Raw genomic sequence first — 21196 nt, 5'->3', positions numbered from 1 at the left:
ACCTACTCACTTTACACCCAGCCCTGGTGTAGACACACCCTATTCTAACTACTCACTTTTCACCCAGCCCTGGTGTAGACACACCCTATTCTAACTACTCACTTTTCACCCAGCCCTGGTGTAGACACACCCTACCTACTCACTTTACACCCAGCCCTGGTGTAGACACACCCTACCTACTCACTTTACACCCAGCCCTGGTGTAGACACACCCTACCTACTCACTTTACACCCAGCCCTGGTGTAGACACATCCTACCCTACCTGCTCACTTTCACCCATCCCTGGTGTAGACACACCCTATTCTAACTACTCACTTTTCACCCAACGCTGGTGTTTGGCATAGAGAGTTTATGTGGGAAGATCATATCGGGTCCTCTTTTATTCCAGACAGTAAGATCAAGTCTGATCTGATCTGTTCAAATCTAAGTGAATAAGGCCAAATAAAAACAGCTTGGCCTCACATCCTCAGTTCTGATCCCAAAGACCCAATTGACAGCAACCCCTTCCCAGCCATCAGCAGGACAAAATGGCAGCTGACATAATGGGAAGCGATTTTTACCAATTCCACATCCGAGAGATAATATCCAAAATATAAAAAGAACTTAAGAAACTAGACATCAGCAAACCAAATAATCCAATTCAAAATGGGCTACAGCTCTAGAGAATTCCAAACAGAGGAATCTCAAATGGCCAAGAAACACATAAAGAAGTGTTAACCATCCTTAGCTATCAAGGAAATGCAAATCAAAATTACTCTGAGATTCCATCTTACACCTGTCAGATTGGTTTAAGATCCAAAGCACAAATGACAGCTCATACTGGAGAGGATGTGGAGCAAGGGGAACACTCCTCCACTGCTGCTGGGAATGCAAACTTGTACAGCTACTTTGGAAACCAACATGGAACTTTCTCAGAAAAGTGGGAATCAATCTACCTCAAGACCCTGATACCATTCCTGGGCATGTACCTAAAGGATGTTCCGTCCTACTACAAGGACACTTACCCAACTACGTTCATAGCAAGTTCATTCATAATAGTCAGAAACTGGAAACACCCTAGATGTTCTTCAATAGATGAAGGAATAAAGAAAATGGATAAAGATTTTGCGGGTAGACTGGGGCCAGATGGGACGGGAGCAGGAAGGATTGGGTCACAGCAGAGGGATGGAGGGAGAAACTGGGGGACATTTCTGGCACAATGTGAATTCTCTGCACTCTCCAAGGGTGACTCTTTCAAAGACTCCTAGTCATGGGAGACACGGAACCTGAACCAGCCATCTCTGTAACCAGACAAGGCTTCCCGTGGAGTGGCTGGGACACTATCCCAGCCACAAAACTTTTGACCTAAAATTGGTCCTGCCCGCAGATCTGGAATAAAGGTGGCACAGAACTTACGAAGTGGACAACCGTGACTGGTCAACTTGAAACCCAGGCCATGAGAGGCAGTCCACGCCTGAGACTGCCTAGACCAGGACCCAGAGACGGAATGGTGTAGAGACCTAGGACAGAGCCAAACATGGCGGCAAAACAAAAATGTCAATGACAACACCCATAGACCAGAGCCTGATATAATCGTCATTAGAGAGGTTTCACCCAGAGACTGATACAGAGACCCACAGCCAAACATTAGGCAGAGCGTGGGATTGTAGGAGCCACAGGGGTCAAGGACAACACAAGAATACAGCCCACAGAATCAACTACCCAATACTCACAGGGGCTCACAGAGACTGAACCGACAACCATGGAGCCTGTATGAGTCTGATCTAGGTCCTCTGCATATATGTTATGGTAGTTAAATTGGTGTTCTTATGGGATTCCTAACAGTGGGAGCAGGGACTGCCTTTGACTCTTTTGTCTGATTTTGGGACTTCTTTCCTCCTGGATTGCTTTGACCTGCCTTGATATAAGGGTAGGTGCATAGTCTAATTGTAACTTGTTATGCCATGTTTGTCTCCTGGGCACCAAGTATTCAATGCCAGGTACAAAGAGGAAGTGTTTATCATTCAAACCCCACAAACCCCAAGACTCACTCCCATCCTACCCTGCAGGGGCACCCTTCCTTCAGCAAGGCCTAAAGGTCCTTAAATTTCCACCACCTCCTAAAGGTCCACAAATTTCCAAAATGGCACTTCCCACTGAGGACCAAGCATTCAGACACATGAGACTGTAACAAGACATTTCAAACTCAAACTACGAAAAGGTGCATGGTCAAGCTATCAGCTTCCTCTAAGCTTCACTCTTTTGGACAGGGTTGGTGGGCCTGTCTCAAGCATAAAGTCATGTATTACATCAGACATATGCATTCCTCTGGTCATAGAACAGCTATTATCATTAATGGAAGCACTAATATTATATAAAATCCTGGACTCTATGGACTTGCTGACCATTGATGAGGGTGAGCTGAATGGTGCTATGTTTTGCACTAGGTGTTCGGTGAGATTGACCAGGAAGCAATTGCAACTGAGGAGAAATGACAGGCTCCCAGTGGTGGGCGGGAAGTTTCCAGGTCTCTGGAAGGCGCCTCAGAGAGAAGAAACACAGTGGCCACCCCCCACCCCCCAGCCTATCCTCTGCAGTCCAAGTCACATTTCTTCCTAAGGGCTGTGCATGCATGGGTTCTTAGCTGTTCCTTTGCTCAAGGGGCACCCTGGGAACTCCTTGTTGTTCCTTGGGGCTAGTGATGCATGTGAGCTGACGACAGATGTTGCAGAAATTGAACTTGGGTCATTTTCAGTTAGGTCTTTAAAGAACCTATTGAAAGTATCAACATGAAACCATGCAGACATCAAACCGGATGCAGGTTCTACCAAAGCCATGCACACATTGGGGGAAATCTCTGAGGAGCTGCCCAGCACAGTGCACATGCTCAGCGTTGTGGCTTAGCACTCCCACGCAGTCAAAGGCAGCCAGCCACTGTCCAACTGGAGCGGTGCCCAGGCCGCCTGTTACTAATGATAATTTGCAATGGAAAAACTTTAAAATGTTTTAGCATTTTCCCTTTCTCTGTATTTAATTTCTAAATCATCCTTAAGAGGAGGTTTTGGAGGAAGGATGGCTGCAGATACAGAGCTTTCCTTTTGTCAGAGGGAAGAATAAACAAAACCCATACCTAATACCCAGTAATGGTGTTTCGAAATGCACCAATGGAATCACTTTACACATTGAGCCTGGAAAAGAGAATGCGAAAAGGACCAGGAAGTGCGCTGGAAAAAAAATGATTGGTGTTTAAAGAAATGACACATTGTAGAAACATAATCGAGGCCAGGCGGTGGTGGCGCACGCCTTTAATCCCAGCACTCGGGAGGCAGAGGCAGGCAGATCTCTGGAAGTTCGAGGCCAGCCTGGTCTATAAGAGCTAGTTCCAGGACAGGAACCAAAGCTACAGAGAAACCCTGTCTCGAAAAACCAAAAAAAAAAAAAGAAAAGAAAAGAAAAGAAAAGAAAAGAAAAGAAACACAATCGAGTACAGTTAGGAAGAGAGAAGACACGATAAGGCAGCGCGCAGTGCCTGTATCCCACACCTGAGTGTTGACCCAGTTCAGCACCCTAACTACTTCACTGCCACACAGCAGTTCACTTGTTTAAAAAAATCTGCTGAGAATTTTATACATGTGTAGAGTGAAACACTATCATATCTACTCCCAATACCCACCTCCAACTCCTCTGAAACCCCCAACACACCCATCTCCCAACTTTATCTTTAGTTTTTTTTTTCTGTAGCCCACTAAGTCCAGTGCGTGCTGCACATATGCGGGGCATGGGAACCTACCGGTGGTCACCCCCTTATCACCAGTCAAGTCAAAGGTCAGACAGTGAGAGGGCCTCTTTGGGAATGAATTGTTTTAAGAATGGGGAGTGAGAGTGTGTGCGTGCGCATGCGTATGAATGTGTACATGCATGTGTGTGCATGTGCAAATCTGAGTCTGTATTGTGCATGTGTGTGCATGTGTGTGCATTCATGCATGTGTGTGTGTGCGTGCACACGTGAGTGTGTGCAAGTGTGAGTGTGCATGTGTGTATGAGTGTGTGCATGTCTGGGTGTGTGCCTGTGTACGTTGAAGCTAGAACGGGGTTAAGACAAGGTGAAAGATCTTAAAGGAGATGGGAACAGGAAGAAATTAAGTATAAGTGTTAATAAATCAAAGGAAGAAATTAATTGGGAGAAGGAAGGGAATCAGATAGAAGAGGAAGAGGGACACAAGGGAGGGGGCACTGGGGAAGGGGAACCAGTGAGAACTTAGCATAATGACACATATGTATGAGAATGTAGTAATGGAACCCACAACTTTACATGCACATATAAAACCAAAAAGAAAAGGAAGAGAAGAGAAATGAAGAAGAAAAGAAAGGGGAGTCAAAGCTAAAATAGCTAGAGCAGAGCTGAGCTGCCGTCAGGAGCAGCACTTTAAACTTGAATACTTACGAAACTATTCAGTTCATGATTTCCCCACCAACTCCACTGCCTCTACCTCAAATCTGTCTTCAAGAGATCTGCCACCGGAGAGTGTGCTCTGCAGAGCAAAGGCCAGTGTGCCTGCGCCCGGGACAGCTGGGCACCAGTTTCCAGTCCTTGCCCTCTCTCCAGTTCACCTCGCAAGTAGGGTCCTCACTCTCATGCCGTGACCCAGGGACCCAGAGGAAGATGTGGATCTGGGCTCTGTGGGATGCAGGAGGGTCCTTGATGGATGGATCTAAGGTCAGGGATGTGGCAGGAGCATCATCCTTCCATCCATGGCTGGCCACCCAGGAATGGCCTGAAGATCTGTTTCCTGGGATAAGGGTTTTAAGGACATGGGACATCAACAGACATTCCAAATTTCTACATAAAACGACAGCTTAGCATTTTCAGCACACATTTATTGCAAAACTGTCTCTGGCCCATGAACGACAATTCTTCAGTGATTAGGAAGCATTCCAGCTGAGTTCCACTCAGTAGAAATCAAAGTCATCCTTATTGTTCCCTTCAGGCATGGGTTAGATCATTGTCCCCAGAAGCTTCCACCATGTGGAAGGACAGTACTGTGAGTAAAATGGGTTGCTTGTGAGTCTGACTGCACACACACACACACACACACACACACCACTCTTTTGTTAACACTGGCCATTCGCCATTGATCATCTGGAGCCCCAGCTTCTTTCATGGATGAAACCAGAAGCAGCTGAACTGAATGCCTCTTAAAGAACATTCTATGGCCTCTGGGAAGCAGTGTTGCCTCTTCTTGCTCATTGGAGAAATATTTGCCTGGTGAAAAGGGGACACCAATGTTCATGTGGTACCCCCCACTCCCACCTTTCAGGGAAGAACTTCACAGAGAAGAGACTTTCTGAGGCAAGGCAGGGGAGGCAGGGGGGCAGGGAGGCAGGGGGAGGCAGGGAGGCAGGGGGGGCAAGGAGGCAGGGAGGCAGGGGGAGGCAGGGAGGCAGGGTAGCTTTTGTATCTGAACACAGGCTCAGAGGCCCTCTGTTTAAATCTCTGTAAGGAGCAGACGTTTGTCCCTTTCTCCTTAAAGGACCCAGCTGTTTTTTAGTGGCCCACCTTAGAGGATCATTTTACAGCTGGGTTATTGAATTATAATCATGCAAAAAAGCAGATTCACTTGACTTCTCCAGCGCTCTTCTTGTGCCCTTACAGCTGGCCTCAGCTGCGGGACTCTGAGCGCAGAGGAATAGCTTCCTGCCATCCTTCTGGTGCTCACTGGTGGCAGCACCAGCTCTCCTAGGAGCCCTCTAGCCAGATGGAAAGGGACTTGCACTGGGAGTGTCTGCGCGCACATGGAGAAAGTCTTGTAAATGCGGCAATTTCAGTTGCTATTTCAGAGAATTCTGTCAGGAGTCTTGACAATCAGTGAGAACGGAAAACAATTAGTCACAGTTGTAGATCTCTTCAAGTTCACGGTCAGCGCAGTTTCCTAGGGAAAGCCACGTCTGGAGGCAGAGGCAGTGCAGAATGCTGTTTTGGGGAAGACAAGAGTACTGCAGGCTCAGGAAGCAGCCCGCCACTCCTTTCCTTTGTCTCATCAACCTTCTTTCCATCCCCTGAAGGCTGGCTGATTCGCAGAAGTGCCTCCGTGGTTCCCATCCCCATAGAGAGTGCAGTTGGTGGTGAGATCTGGACAGCTAATCTGGTCGGGATGCTTCCGGCCAGCAGCGCGCAGTGAAAACAAAGGCATCCTTGCCACGACCGACAAAAGAGACTTCCAAATGCCCCTGAAACAAGGCACAATTCCCACTCTCTTTCATTCCGTGTCAGTCACCCGAGTGACTTCAGACAGATTGGTGAAGCAGGAACCAGTCCTGCTTCTGGGAGGGAGGCTCGGAAAAGAAACTTCAACCTGGGAGCCATTCTGAGACCTGAAGACCCATCTCTCCTGCTTTTCGGGAACAAGTTTAGGGTGGCCTCTGTTGTGGTTTGTGTCCACGACTGCTTATTTCTGGTCATGTGGCAGAACAGTGCCAGGAAGGGGTGCTAATTAAGTCCTTCCAGAGAGTTCCATTTGTCGAGGTCTGCACCTGGTATTAGCTTGTGCGCTCTAGAAGATAGGAGGGGCTGGGGGAAGATGATCCCAGAGGCAGTATATGAGGACCCCTTCCCAGGCTGGTGGTAGAGATACGGAAACATGACGAGGGGCTTCACAAGGGAGAGACAGGTGTTCTTCACACAAAGGCATGGACCCCTGTAACAAAGCAGCTCTGCCACCTGTGGGGCTGTACCTGCGGGCCCCCCATATAACAGTGCAGTTGCTATGTACTTCTCTGTGAGTTTGTAGTTGTCCCCCCCAACCTCTGGTAGCCTTGCTGGTGACAAGTCTAATAGTTAAGTTACAGTTGCATGTCGCTCTTGTGTCAGCTATAAATGGCATAAGTTGGGTGTATGACAGACAACATAGAGATTTCCCACAGATTGACACATGTCATCTGTCTTCGTGGAGGGCTCCCCAACTTCTGCTTTTGTGGCAAAGAGACAAGGGAGCTGTGCTACCGCTGTATTCGCTGTATTCGTTGGAGTCCTTCATTTGACAGGTGTTGCCTCTGCCTCGTGGCCTTCACTCCTCTCCTCTGTTGTTCCGAGCTCATGGTGAGTTCCCTGGGAGCGACCTGAGAATGGAGTGCCCATCTGTAACCACATAAGCAGTTTGTTTTCCCGGAGCCCATTTGTCCTTGTCCCTCCCACTGAGACCTGTGTGCCTGGTCCTGGGGGTGAGGGTGGGGAGAATGATGGATATGTGATCTTCCTCATTTTCTTTTCTCCAATTCCCAGTATGCCTGCAGAGGTGACAGACCAGGAGACCATACTGCTATATTCTCTGGGAAGCAGCAGGAGGTGGAATATGGGTCCAGAAAGGGCTCCAGGAAGAGGCAGCCCTGAAGGGAGCCATCAGAACAGAAGAGCTATACAACCACAGCCTCGGAGGACCTCCTTCAGTTCACCTCTCTGTATTAGAAATTAGGTAAACCTCAAGCATGACATGAAAATTCGCTCTGCTTTGCCCACATCTAATAAAATGTATTTGGAGCAAAGGCTGCTGGAGGGGAAGATGCTCTGACTCCACCTCTCTCTCTCTCTCTCTCTCTCTCTCTCTCTCTCTCTCTCTCTCTCTCTCTCCCCCCCCCCTTGAAAAAAGGATGAGAAGCTGCAATTTCCCTGAGGCTAAAGCCAGCCATATCCATCCCCTCGTGGACATCTCCATTCTTGTGATCTGCAAAACAGAAGCAGGAGACAAAAGCAAAGGCTGTCCACCTCTCCAGGAGGGTAGCGAGAATGAGCAGAAGCCTTGAGACAGAAAGCTGTGGGTTTACAGCCTAGGTTTCTCTTCTCCTTAACAAGACTCTGGCCCCACTCCCTGGCCGCCTCATCGGTGGCGGCAGCTGAGGCAAATGGATTTATCCTTTGAGGACTGCAAGCTGTTGCCCTTCACATCAAAGGAACGCCGCTATCCAGACTCTCAAAACACGTACATTGCTTTTTTCTTTAGTTCCTTTCTGGTCTTTTTGCTGTCTGGTATTTTGGAGCAAAGCATGGTGGTCATCAATTAATCTTAATTTTTCTCCCCTCCCTTCCTTCCTACTTTCTAATTTTCCTTTTCTTCCTTCCTCTTTCTTCCTTCTATGGTCTCCCCCCCCCCCCGTGTGTGTGTGTATATACATTCCTGTGTTTGGATGTACATATAGGTTTAGGTATGCATCTATAGAAGTCATAAGACAATCTCTGATGTAGAAAAGGCACCTCATGGTACCTTCCCCTTTTGTTTGAGAGTGGGGTTTTCCTTGCCTCAAGCTTCTCCAGCTAGCTGGCAGAGAAGGCTAAGTTGTTCAGGGGATCCTCAGGGGACAATGCACCACACAATTCTCAGAAAGACTCCAAGACAGATGCCATGCTGGGCTGTCATGTTGGGCTACCATGCTGTTTACCTTCAAAACACGTTCTGGAGTTCCATTCTTGTTGAATTTTCTTGTCTTCCTACGATGGGGCAAGTTCAGAAGGCAGATAGCAGCCCTGGGAGCTGAGCTGAGCAGGATACAGCCCTGAATGGAAGGACGTGTGCTGCCTGGCCAGGCACACAGTCTTGAAGGAAGCCCTGGTTTGATGAAGGAAAGGGTACAGTTGAGGATAGAACCAAAGTGAGATGACATAGCCCAGATGGGGGACACACGGTTTGGACCCTCACTGTCTCTTTGGGGTCCCTTTAACCATTTCACAACCCAAGAGGACGCCTTTTTGTGTTTTTGCAGGTTGGGTTCTGTGTACAGAGAAGGGGTGCTGACCCCCTTTGGGAGCTTCTGGGGATAAAACTGAGTGAGGTACCAAGTGCCCGGACTTACTGAATGATGCGTTATTTGGGTCCTGGGGTTGCCCTTGAATTCTGACTGGGTTGGAAGGAGGTAAAGGAGAGGCTGGAGTCCAGCCCCTGTGGAAGGGGCCAGCTCCTCCAGGAGAGTGTTCTTGTTTCTGCTCCCCTCCCTCCACAGGAACAGGCCTCCCAAAGACTCTCTGGCCCCATGTCGTTCTCAGTTCCAGAGTCCATGCTTGGGGTTCCAGAGCCTTCTGAAGGCCTCAGCTGTTCCACATAACTGGTTCTGAGACTACCTCCCTGCACACAGCTGCTCAGGGGTGCAGCTGGTAACCACGTTCACGGAAAAAGAGGGTGGAGAAAGACTCACTACAGCTGTTGAACTCTTTACCTCACGCGGACCTGGGGATCTGGCACCTGAGATCTGGGGTCCCACTCTGTATCACACGGTTCTCCGCCTTCAGCCAGGATGTGACAGGAACACTGGAGAGCCAATCACCCATAATTTTTGCTTTGCCAACAGCACATTTTCAATTAAAAGCACGAGTCCGTGGGTATGAATCATGCAGTCCATATAAATCCTGCCTTGTGATAATTTGTTTTCTTGACACCCAATAAATTACACAGTGAACTTGGCCTACTTTTCTACCATGTCGTCTGTGGAACCCAGGTTAGCATCAAGGGAACTGACTGAAGTGACCATTGACTCTATAATTTAGGGCCTGTGGGCGAGTAAGTGGAGAGTCAAAACACCTTTGCAGCTCTGAAAGCTAACCTGACAGGTATGTCCTTGGGTTAGCTTCCTAAGGGAAGGTCAAAGATGCTCACTCCCGAACTCCTGAAGCATGCTGTCCCGCTTATTGAGGCTTCTCCGAGTAGGGACAAGACAGCAAGCATTTCAGAGCCAATCCTAACCTTTAACCCTGCTGGCAATAAACCGGTGTCTCACTGGCCTAATAGCTTTTCAGAAAACTATCCTTGTTGTTGGTCTTGTTGTTTAATTTTTGCTCTGTTCTGTTTTGTCTTGTAGTCCTGGGATTTGAACCTGTGATCTCTTGCACACTAGGCAAACGTTCTACTCCAATTTACAACCCTGGCTCCTTAACGACAGTTTTAGAGGCATGTATCTCTCTTTGGTGTATATGTGTGAGTGTGTTCATGTGTGTGTGTGTGTGTGTGTGTGTGTGCAGGTGTGTATGCATGTTTCTGGAAGCCAGAAGCTAACTGATTCAACTAGACTTGCCGTCCAGACAGCTCCAAGGATCTTCTTGTCTCTGCCTACCCATACCCAATATCGGGATGCTGGGATCTGAATTTTGATTCTCATGCTTTTATGACAAGCCCCTTACTGACCAAAATATCTCCCCAGTCCCAGCATCCCCTTTTTAAAAGCCTCTTTAAGAGTCTGATAAACCTGTGATGGACTTCTGGGATCTGATATTTGTGCCAACCACAGCAGGCTATCCTTCCTCTTCTACTTAGAGCAAACAAGGTCATGAATTTGAGATCCCGAATTGACAGACTTCAAGCAACCAGGTTCTTTTACCCTTAGACATTCAAACAACAGCAACAACAACAAAATGAGGCCTGCCTGAGGGAGCGTGGGAGGTTGATTTAGGGATGGTTACAGCCCCGTGGGCAGCAATGAGACTCCCCGATGATCGGCCTAGGGCTCCCGTGCTCCCGCTGGACCATTGCTGCTCAGAGTGGCTCCTCTGAGGACCAGCATCTTGGCATCATCTAGGCCCAGAATCTCAGGCTATGGTCAAAGCCTACTTCTTCAGGGTTTGCATTCAGGCTCATAGTCCATGTGAAACTCAGGGGAAAAAATCAGACAGAAAACAGTGAAACGAATTAACTCGAACCCTGTTGAGCTCTGTAAAATGTTGCCTTGATATGTATATATATAATATATCAATTGTATATATAATTTTCTGTGAAGAATAACTACTAGCCACTTTATACTAGTATAGTCATATACAATATGACCATCTTTTAAGTGCCCACAAGGGTCTCAGATATTCACAGCAAACTCTGCCTGTATGAATCCTTGCTACACCTTAGCCCACGCCCACAGTCCCAAGCCTCTAGTGCTCTCCTTGGAAAGCAATTAAAACCTAGATTACCCACATCTTCCTCTTAAGCTAACTCCTCCATTGCTTTACCCAAGGACTCAGCTGTGCCCTTTACAAAGCACTGTGACAAAGCCCAGCTCCCCAGTGTGATAGCATTTCAGTGTGGTACCCATGGGAGACTGTTGGGTTCATCTGAGGTCCTGAGGTCTTCTTTACTGCCCTGTTGTCCTTACAGGAGACACCAGAGATCCGTTCCCCATCAACTCGCTTGGAGCTGGGCTGCCCAGACTTGGGGCCGAACATCAATTTCGGGAGGGTCACTGTTCCTGTCTGACTTTTGGGTTTGGACTGAGGTGTTGGCTCTTCTTAAGTCTTCCCACCCACTGGTTTTCAGACTAGAGCTTACACCACTGATACCTTTGTGTATCTGGGATACAGTGGCAAAAATAACACAGTGGATGGCCTAAATAAGAAACGTGTTCTTTGTAGTGCCAGAGGTTAGCTAGACACTTCAGGTCAGGGGGCTGGCAGTTTCAGCGTTTTATGAAGACTTGTTGCTGGCTTATAGTCCGCCACCTTCTACTCACCTCACATGGCAAATAGAGAAAACTCTAGCCTCTCCTTATAAGGACTCTAACCCCATTGTTGGGGTTTTATCCTTATGACCTCACATGATCTCTGTTAAGCCCCTAGATCCCCATTTCTTATCCTATTGGGTTTCAAACATATGTCTTTTGCTGGGACTTTATATATTTAGTCCTCCCACATTAAACCTCCACAGTTACATGAGTGGACCAGAATCTACTTTCTAGGGCCTGTAGTTAGCTAACTGTAGGTGTGGGGTGTCTCGTCCTCTGTCACTGTGTGTGAGCTGATCCCAGTAATTTCTCTTCATTTCGTCCTAGGTCTCTTTAACTGTAAATTGACTCGGCCTAGGCACCTGAAAAGGGAGACTCAATTGAGCCATTGCCTAGATCGGGTTGGGCTGTGATGCATTTTCTTGATTGCTAACGGGTGTTGGAGGACCCGCCCCACTGTGAGCCATAGGCATCTAAATAAGAAAGCTGTCTGAGCATGCATGAGGTGGTTAGGCACCTAACATGGTTCCGATGAGCTGTGTGGTAGTGGAAGCCAAGGAAACCCATTCCTCTCCCCCCCCCCCCCCGCTCCCCCCCCCCCCCCGAAGTCGCTTCTGTCGGAGTGTTCCCTCACACCGCGGGGAGGAAACCAGAAGCCATCCTACCGGGGTAAGCACCCTATCTGCTGCATTTCTCTGGTGAGCTTTGAGTAGAGTGGTTAAGACAGCAGAGTTGGTACAGCAGGTAGCAGCCATGGGGAGGCGACAGTCCTTCCTGTGCCCCCTTTCCTCTCCACTGACCAAAGGCAAAGCCCTTGAAGCTACCCGCCTACCTCATAGAATCCCAGGAGAGGGAGCCATAAACAGACAGGAGCAAATACGGTCCCCAGGCCCATGTGAGCTTCTCTATCTCTCACCGAGGAGAGACAGCAGTGCTCAGGGGCTCGTCACCATGGACCCCGAGCTCAGACCTTTACCCTTGCTCCGCTCTTCTCCCCCAGCCTCTCTTGCTCTTGAATGAAGCTGAAGGCGTGAAGCTGAAGACTGCAGGGCTGTGAGCCTCCAAGGGGGAAAGGAGAAGAGTGATTCCTGAAAGATGGCCCTTCATCTTGTGCCGCTCAGGACAGGAAAGGTTCTCCGAGGATCTCACCGGCATCTAAGACAAAGCCTGGCCAGAAGCTGGTGGCTCCTTCAACCGTTTTATGTGAGTGTTCCATCCTTCCAATTTGGAGAACATAGAATCTTAAGTAACGGAGTCTTGAGGAAGGTTTTAGGAGCCAAGTTGTTGTTTTGTTTTGTTTTTTGGTGCTGTAAGATGTTTCTCTTTAAGAAAAAAAAGTTACAGCCTCAAAATGTAAGCAGATAATTATTTAGAATAAGAAAATAAACCAAGTTTCGCAAGTAAGAAGCACAAATACCACCAACATTTAAAAGAAAAGCACAACATTTTTTGTTAATTAACTACTTGACACATCTCTGGGATATTTTTATTCTTACATTTTTTGGCTGTATGCTCAATGGAAAGAAAGTATTTCATCGGACAATAATTTGTAAATTTTTTTTAGATGCAAGAGAGGGGTGAGTTGGTCTTCTTGTAAGACAGTTGATTAAAATTTGTTTTAATTTCTCACTGTCAGGATACATGGATTACACTACTCTAACATAGGTGCACGTATCTGTGCCTCAAACATGAGGATTCAAAGTATATTTTGTAGGAATCGTGTGTTTTTGTGTTGTCTGGGTTGAGTATTCCTGCTGGAGAGAGCTTTCAGACCCAGTAGGTATCCGTGCAAGCAACATTTTTGCTCAGTGGTTTTTATACGACAAAGAAAAGGGTTTTTCCAGACTAGCATTCAAACCTATGCTCTCTTCTTCACAACTAGCATTTCACCTGGAAAAATAAACCAGGGCCACCCAAGGAGAAAGGCAATGTCTGCTCATTTCAGGTGGCCAAGGAGTCAACTGCCAGGGTTGTCTGGAGGAATCACAAGGAGCACCAGAACTTTCCAAGAAGCAAACGGAGAAGACCCACACTATGTGGGTCCTGGCTAGAGGGTGGTGGCCTGGGAAGCCAGAAACAGTTAGCTAGAAGCAGGGCATCACTGAGCCTTTGGACTGGTCCTAAATTAGAAGACAGAGCAGAACTTAGAGATTGCTCCAGTGGTTTGGTCAAGTCCCAGCCATGTGGGGCTAACTTCACAAATATTGTTACTAGCCTGGCTGGCCATTGGAATAGCAGGACAGCTTTCTCAGTGTGGCTGACCAAAGGCTGGACTGCTGGGCTGTTTGTGGTGACAAGGGGGCTGGCTTCCTGGATGAGGTGCTGCAGGCTGATGGTCAAAGTTCTATTTTTAGCTCTCATCTGCCCAGTGTCTGTTTGTATATTCAGCTTCTGGCCCTGCTATCCAGCGTGGGCGTGTCCGCTTCAGAAAAGAGAGTCTGTGCCCATTGTGTGTGTTTGTCCTGGAACCAGCTGAGCTTGAAAATGTGCTTTGGAACGAACCAGCCATGTCTGTGCTCCTCAGGCAGCTCTCCGCGGTGCCCCGCAGCCAGCAGGTGTTTTACATCAGGATAGGCTTCTGTGTTTAAAATTAATTTTTAATAATTAGTTTTTTTTCTTCTTGAGCCAGAGGCTCCCATAGCCCAGGTTGACCTCACACTAGCTATACATCCAAGGGTGGCCTTGAACTTGAGGTCCCACTGCTCAGACTGAGAAGTGTTAGAATTACAGGAGAGGCGTGTGCCGGGACGCCTGGTTCATTACAGTGCTGGGACCAAACCTGGGGCTTTGCCCGTGCTTGGCAAGCACTCTTTCAGCTGTGACCCATCCTCAGCCCAGGGTAGAATTCTTAAGTCAATGTAAAATATTTATTATATGTTTAAATATTATGTAAAATATTGAAACCAAGAATCCCTATGAGTTTTAGGTCAGTCTTGGACATGTAGGTTAAAACCCAACTGTTGGGTCCTCTGTGGAGACTTCCTCAGGCAGGAGTTCACTGTTCATCATTCCTGGGTTCCTGGGATATTGGCACAAGAGGCTGAAAATATAATTTCCTGAAGTCGACTTTCTGAATGCAGAGGAACACCATGTTGCCATTTTGAAACATAAACTGTCTAAGAAAGAATTTGCTCCTAACCAAGTTTTATTAAGGAGCTCAAACCTGATTAATTCTTGGCCAAGAAAAGCATGTACCGCCAGCCCCTGAATGCCTGCCGCTAATACGGCAATTGATTTATAAAAGATAATAGACATTATCTGGAGTTACTTCTTGCTCCTGAGGGGAGTTTGCAAAGGACTTGGGATACATTTCTAGAAGACCCTTCTTGCTGGGTCTGTGTACAGAGTATGGTGGACTCAAACCCTTTTAGTGAGCGTCAATGAAAACAAAACTCAATGCATAGAGAACTGTGCCCGGGAAAACTGAAACCTGACACCTGGCATGCAGAGAGGAACAACTTTAGGAATTTCATATAATCAGCCAAACACTGCCCATCTTTGAACACCAGCAGCTAGCATTGCTGTGGATTTCATCCCTGAATTTGACCTCTGCTTTGACATCTTCCAGGGACTTTGGGGCCACACTCATAAATAATGGTGGCAGCCTACCTTTTTAATTGATAGACGGCTGTGCAGTGTAGACAGTGGGCCTTGAGTTTAATACACAGCTTCACGGTGCTGGGATGTTGGCTACCAGTCTCAACAGGACAAATGGAGAGCCTATTCATGATCTGAGGACCTGGCCAAACCCAGTGTTTAATACATCCTTAAGTAGGGCTTGCTTTGACTTATATGCCTAGTGAATAAGCTTGTGTTCTCTAAAGAAATCCTAGAAGATATAACATCTTATATTGGTACCATTATCAAGTGCTGCGGATTGAGCCCCAGGCTTTCCACAGGTTAGGTAAGGTCCTCGGTCACTGAGCTGTTCATCCAGCCCTTAGCGATGTTTGTTTGTTTGTTTTTAATTCATTCATTACTAACCTGTTTACCAAAAGAATCAACAAAGCCATGATCTGCATTTTAGGGCACATTGTCTTGTTTCCTGGTTTTGATTATTAGATCCAAAGTGTTTGCTATGTGGCCCAGGCTGGTGTCTTATATCTGAATTTCAGCAATCCTCTTGCTTCTGCTTCATGAGTGTGGGGTGTGCAGGCTCTTCACCACACGGCAGATCCGAGTCTTGACCCTTAGCCAGAAGACACCTCCGTGCTCTGTCACTGTTCCTCAGTTTACCTATAGATTTTATCTTTAACCCATGAAGAAGTGGTGGTGGTGTGGAGGAGGAAGTCAGGGTGGGCCTGCTGAGGGTTTTAAACCAACTCATTCTAAACAAACTCGCTGGGTCCTGAATCCCACCTCCTTGATTTCCGAGACCTTAAAATGAAACTTATTATCAGCTTGGAAGAATAGTGCCTTAGACCTAGAACTTGTTCTTCCGGTCCACAGCTTGTGGTGTATCTGAAGCATTTTATTAGAGCAAGAAACATTAAAAATTGTTTTAACACCTGTTTCTTCCTGTTTGTCCTCTTTTATGTAGTGCTGGGGATCAAACCCAGAGACATGCTCTGAGCTATACCTTCAATCCCACCCCCAGATTTGTTTTTAGATACCAAGCTGTATGTAACCTGAGAAAGTCTAAGAAAAAGGTGCTTTTAAAGCCCTACAGTGTGAGACGCCTCTATGGAATTAAGGGCTCTTCCTCAGAATTTTACCCAATTTCTCTTTCCTTCCCTTCCTTGCCTTCCTGCATGTCATTTCCTTGTTCTTCCTTGCCTTTCCTTCCTTCCTGCTTTTCCTTTCTGCCCTTCTCCTTTTCTTTTTTTAAAAATATAATTCTTTACTTATTCTTTGAAAATTTCACATCATGTACCCCAAACTCACTCACCTCTCAGTCCCTCCATATCCACCCTCACCCCCCAAATTAATTAAAAAGAAAACAAGTAAACAAAATCCCCACTCCACTCCTTCATCTATGATGAGCGAGTATACGGTGGTGAAAAGGGAGCGAAAGAGGCAGAATGGTTCATGCGCTGTGGTGAGAGCAGTTGTGAAGAAGAAAGGGGCTGCGGGAGATGGGCTGATGGTGGCCTGCTTGTCACCTGGGATGACGGTGACGTCCAGGCTTGGGCTGCTGCCTATGGCCATATCTGAGCCTAAAACAGCTGGGATCCAGGTCAACATCCTTTTTCTTTTTATAGGAAGGATAGGTATTAAGATTATCAGAGTTGTGTTGAGGGAAGCTAGCATAGAATCTTAGGCAAGGTAATTAGTATCGTGTGTGTGTGTCTATTTTCACTAGGAAACTGTGCCACAGGTTAAATAAGTAAACACATTAAAATGCATGGAATAACACACAGGAGCCGCCACCATGGCACTGCTGTTACTGTGCGGATGGGGCCCACATACCGGCTGTACTCAGGTCCCAGCTCTGGGTTGTTAGGAAGGAAAGCAACAGGGGGACATAGAAGTTGAGAGTAGAGAAAGAAACAAGATGAGGAGCTGGTGATTTCTATGAATTATTTGACCATATTAATAATACAGATCAGAACAAGATCTTCTCATGATGGCTTTGCGAACTCTAAGAAAACTAGAAATTTCCCAAAAGTCTGGAAAATTGCCACCTCTTAAGACTATGTAGTTAGGTGATGCTCTTTCAATTGTAGGAAATGTTATTGAGTAATTTGTCAACCATCAATCATTCTTTCAATTAAACTGGTACTTTTCTCAACACCTCTAAACTCAGGCTTTGGAAAATTGATCTGCCACTATGAATCACACACGTGTGTATGTGTAGGTGCTGGGTAGAGTGATGTGTTCGCCATTTGTGAGTAGTTTGTGTATAGTTAGGAAAAAAGCTTAGTTTATTACTAAAAACAACAACAAAAATTTTCAGCAAAGGGGTATAGTGTGCTGAGAGAAAGTGGATGGTAAGACAAAGCTATAGTATAGTCAGGTGAAGCTTCTGTGAGAATGTGGCATATGAAATGCATTCTGGGAAGGAAGGAAGCAACCTCACAAAAAAAGGGTTAAGTGACAAGAGATGGAAAATGTGGTACCTTTAAGAATGAACAAAAAGTCAGTGTGTTAAAATATAAAGAACAAAAGAGATGTCAAGTTCAAAGTTCATATACTGAAGAGGCCTCTGACACGTTTCCCAAGTTAATCCTTAGTAACGACTAACTCAAATAGAAACACCAGTTTTAAACATGAACATGTAAGTGGAAAAAAAAAAAAAAACAAGGACCTGGGCATGAGCAAAAGGGATCATCATTGTGGAGTGACAAAGAATTAGAGACGGTAGGTAAAGACATAAGACAAGAAAAGTCATCAGTGTTTTTGATCTTGGCCATTCTTACAGGTGTAAGATGGAATCTCAGAGTGGTTTTGATTTGCATTGCGGGGTAAAGGGAACACTTCTGCATTGCTGGGCGGAGTGCAAACTGGTACAGCCCCTTTGGATATCAGTATGGTGATTTCTCATAAAATTAGGAAACAACCTTCCTCAATACCCAGCAATACCACTTTTGGGTATATACCCAAAGGATGCTCAATTGTAACACAAGGACATGTGCTCAACTATGTTCATAGCAGCATTGTTTGTCATAGCCAGAACCTGGAAACAACTTAAATGTTCCTCAACTGAAGAATGGATATGGAAAATTTGGTACATTTACACAATGGAGTACTACACAGCAGAAAAAAAACAATGGCATCTTGAAAGTTGTGGGCAAATGGATAGATCTAGAAAACAACATATTGAGTCACGTAACCCAGACCCAGAAAGACAAATATAATATGTATTCACCCATAAGTGGCCTTTAGACATAAAGCCAAAAAAAAGTAGCCTACAAATCATAAGGAAACCTAGACAACAATGAGGACCCAAAGAGGGACATACATGAATCTAATCTACATGGGAAGTAGAAAAAGACAAGATCTCCTGAGTAAATTGGGAGCATGGGGACCATGGGAGAAGATATAAGGGAAGGGAGAGAAAGGGGAGATGAGAAAAATATAGAACTCAATAAAAATTATATATCTACATATATATGTATATATACACACAGAAGAAAAGTAAGGGCTATAAGGAAACTCTCATTGTTTATAGTTGGTGTCCTAGTTAGCTTAAACTGTCAAGTAGATATAGGCTGGACTCTGAGATCTCAGGACAGAGTCTCAGTTAACAAATTGCCCAGATCAGATTGGCCCATGGCTGTGTCTACGGCTGATTGTCTTGATTGTTAGTTTCTATAGAAGGGCCAAGCCCACTGTGGGCAGTACAGTCCCTAGGCTGGGGATCCCTAGGCTGTTTAGAAAAGCTAGCGAGCAGAGTATGAGCCAGCAAGGGAGCCAGCAAGCAGCATTCCTCCATAGTTTCTGCTTCAGTTCCTGCCCTGACTTCCCTCACTGTTGTACTATGGCCTGGAAGTGTATACCAAACCAACCCTGTCTTTCTGTAAGCTGCGTTTGATCACAGTGTCTGCCAGAAAAACCAAAAGGAAATTAGAACAGACAGGGTGATGATCCAAGATCTAGAAAAACAAAAACAAGTGTTAAAAAGAAACAATAAAGGATACTTAGCAAGGAGTCGGGGTACAAGGTCGATGATATCAATACAACGTTTAGTTCTTGACAACTGAAAAACATAAAAGACACTAGCTCTGTTGACAAGAGTGAAATGGCTGCTATTAATTTAACAAAGATATTAAAGAGTAAAGTCCAGATTCATTGGGACATCACGTGTGCCTGTAATGGACATTTTAACCAACACGGCTTTAAATGTGGAGGTTTTAAAACCTCCTATTCTTGCCAGAAAAATCGACCAAGCCATGTGTCCCCAAAAGCTGCCTGGAGCTTAGGCTTCCTGGTATTTCCAAGAATCTATTCTGAGACCTCTTAAAGCATCACGGTCAATTGTCATCTTCCTCGTGAAGCTTTTTCCTACACGCATGTGTTGATTCTTTTGCCAAGCACATTCATCTACCCTTACAGAGCCTGTTTACATCATACCTGCATGGTTCTTTTACGATAACCTCATGAAACTTGCAAGCAAATGGACGGAACTCGAAAAAGTTATTCTGAGTGAGGTAACCCAGACCCAGAAAGACATGGTGTATCCTCACTCGTAGGTGGTTATGAGGAATAAGGATAGAGAGGGTAGATAACAGGAGGGCCCAAAGAGAGATGCATGGATTTTCCTGGAAAGGGAAAGTAGAAAAGATCTCCTGGGTAAACTGGGGGTGGGGGTTGGGAGGATGGAAGGAACTAAAGGGTTGGGTTAGGCAGGATGGGTGCAGGAGGCAGGATGGATAGGGAGAATAATAAAAGACATGTCTTGATGGGAATTTGGAGGTTAGGGAGAAACCTGGTGCCAGGGAACCTCCCAGGAACTCACAAGAATGGCCCAAACGAAGACTCCTAGCAATGGTGGAGACGGTGCCTGAACTGGCCTTCTACTGTAAGCATGTTGGTGACTTCCCTAATTGCCATCAGAGATTCTCTGTCTAGTAACTGAAGGAAGCATAGGCAGAGATCCATAGACAAGCACTTCATTGAGCTCTGAGAGTCTTGCAGAAGAAAGGGAGGAGGGAATGTAAAAAAAAAAAAAAGCCAGGGGGTTCATGATGGGGAAGCCCACAGAGACAGCTAACCTGAACTCGCAGGAGCTCATGGATGCCGGACCATCAATCAGGGAGCCTGCAAGGGAGCAACCTAGGCCCTCTGCATGTGTGTGGCGATCATGTAGTTTGGTCTCTTAGTAAGGCTTCTAACAGTGAGAGCAGGACCTCTCCCTGGCCGTTAGCTGGGTTTTGGTAACCTGGTCCCCATGCTGGATTACCTGGTCCCACCTCGATCGAAGGGGCGGAGCTCGGTCCTGCCTCAACTTGATGTACCATGCTTTGTGCAAGTCTATGGGAGGCCTGCCCCTTTCCGAACAGAGATGGAGGAGAAGTGATAGGGAAGGGGGAATATGGAAAAGGGAAGGGGATGAGAGAAGAGGAGGGAGGAGAAACTGGCTTGTATGTAAAACAAATGGAAAAATGTCATTTTTTTTAAAAAAAAAAAGACATTAACTCTAGTTTCTATTGCCTGGATTGGTTTCGTTACCACAGACTGATATGTATTCACAGATATGATTGTATATGATAGACATAGTATGCATTTTGTTTAAACAGGTCCTGTGGACAATATACACACTTTGGTTTTAAGTCTGCAGCACTGTATTATTCCTAAGCTAAAAGGAACTTAGAACTATTGCAGTAAGAGCTGCTTGTAGGTAGAGCTTGCTGCTTGCTATCCTTGCTGTGTCCGCTATAGGGGCATGGAAGGTCTATTCTGAGGAGATGCCCTGAGATGCCCATATGACCTGAGAAGGGGTTCTTGCTGGAAGCTACTCACCTTCCCCGGAGGAACCTGGGTGCCTAAGACAACACAATCGGAAACTTATTTCTCTCCTGTCAGCTTGAGCACCCTCAATCTCCACGCTGCCGGACCGTCTTCGATGAGATAGTAGTGTCAACTCTTGGCCACGCACAAGACCCCAGAAGAGGTCAGACTCATGATAGGTGTTGTGTGTACAATGTGGCATCCTGGGCTGCCAACTGCTCAGTCTCAGACCTGTAGTCTCTGAGTAAAAGGAAATGTTGAGATGTTCCAGGCATGGGAGGAAGCCTTGTTTATGTCCACAAGGCTGTGCATTATGGGAGAGGCAGCAAAATAGGAACCAGGCTCTCTGTGTGGGAATGTGAT

Source organism: Microtus pennsylvanicus, chromosome 8 (genome assembly GCF_037038515.1).
Source record: "Microtus pennsylvanicus isolate mMicPen1 chromosome 8, mMicPen1.hap1, whole genome shotgun sequence".
Lineage (NCBI taxonomy): Eukaryota > Metazoa > Chordata > Mammalia > Rodentia > Cricetidae > Microtus > Microtus pennsylvanicus.
This window is presented reverse-complemented; position numbering follows the sequence as displayed.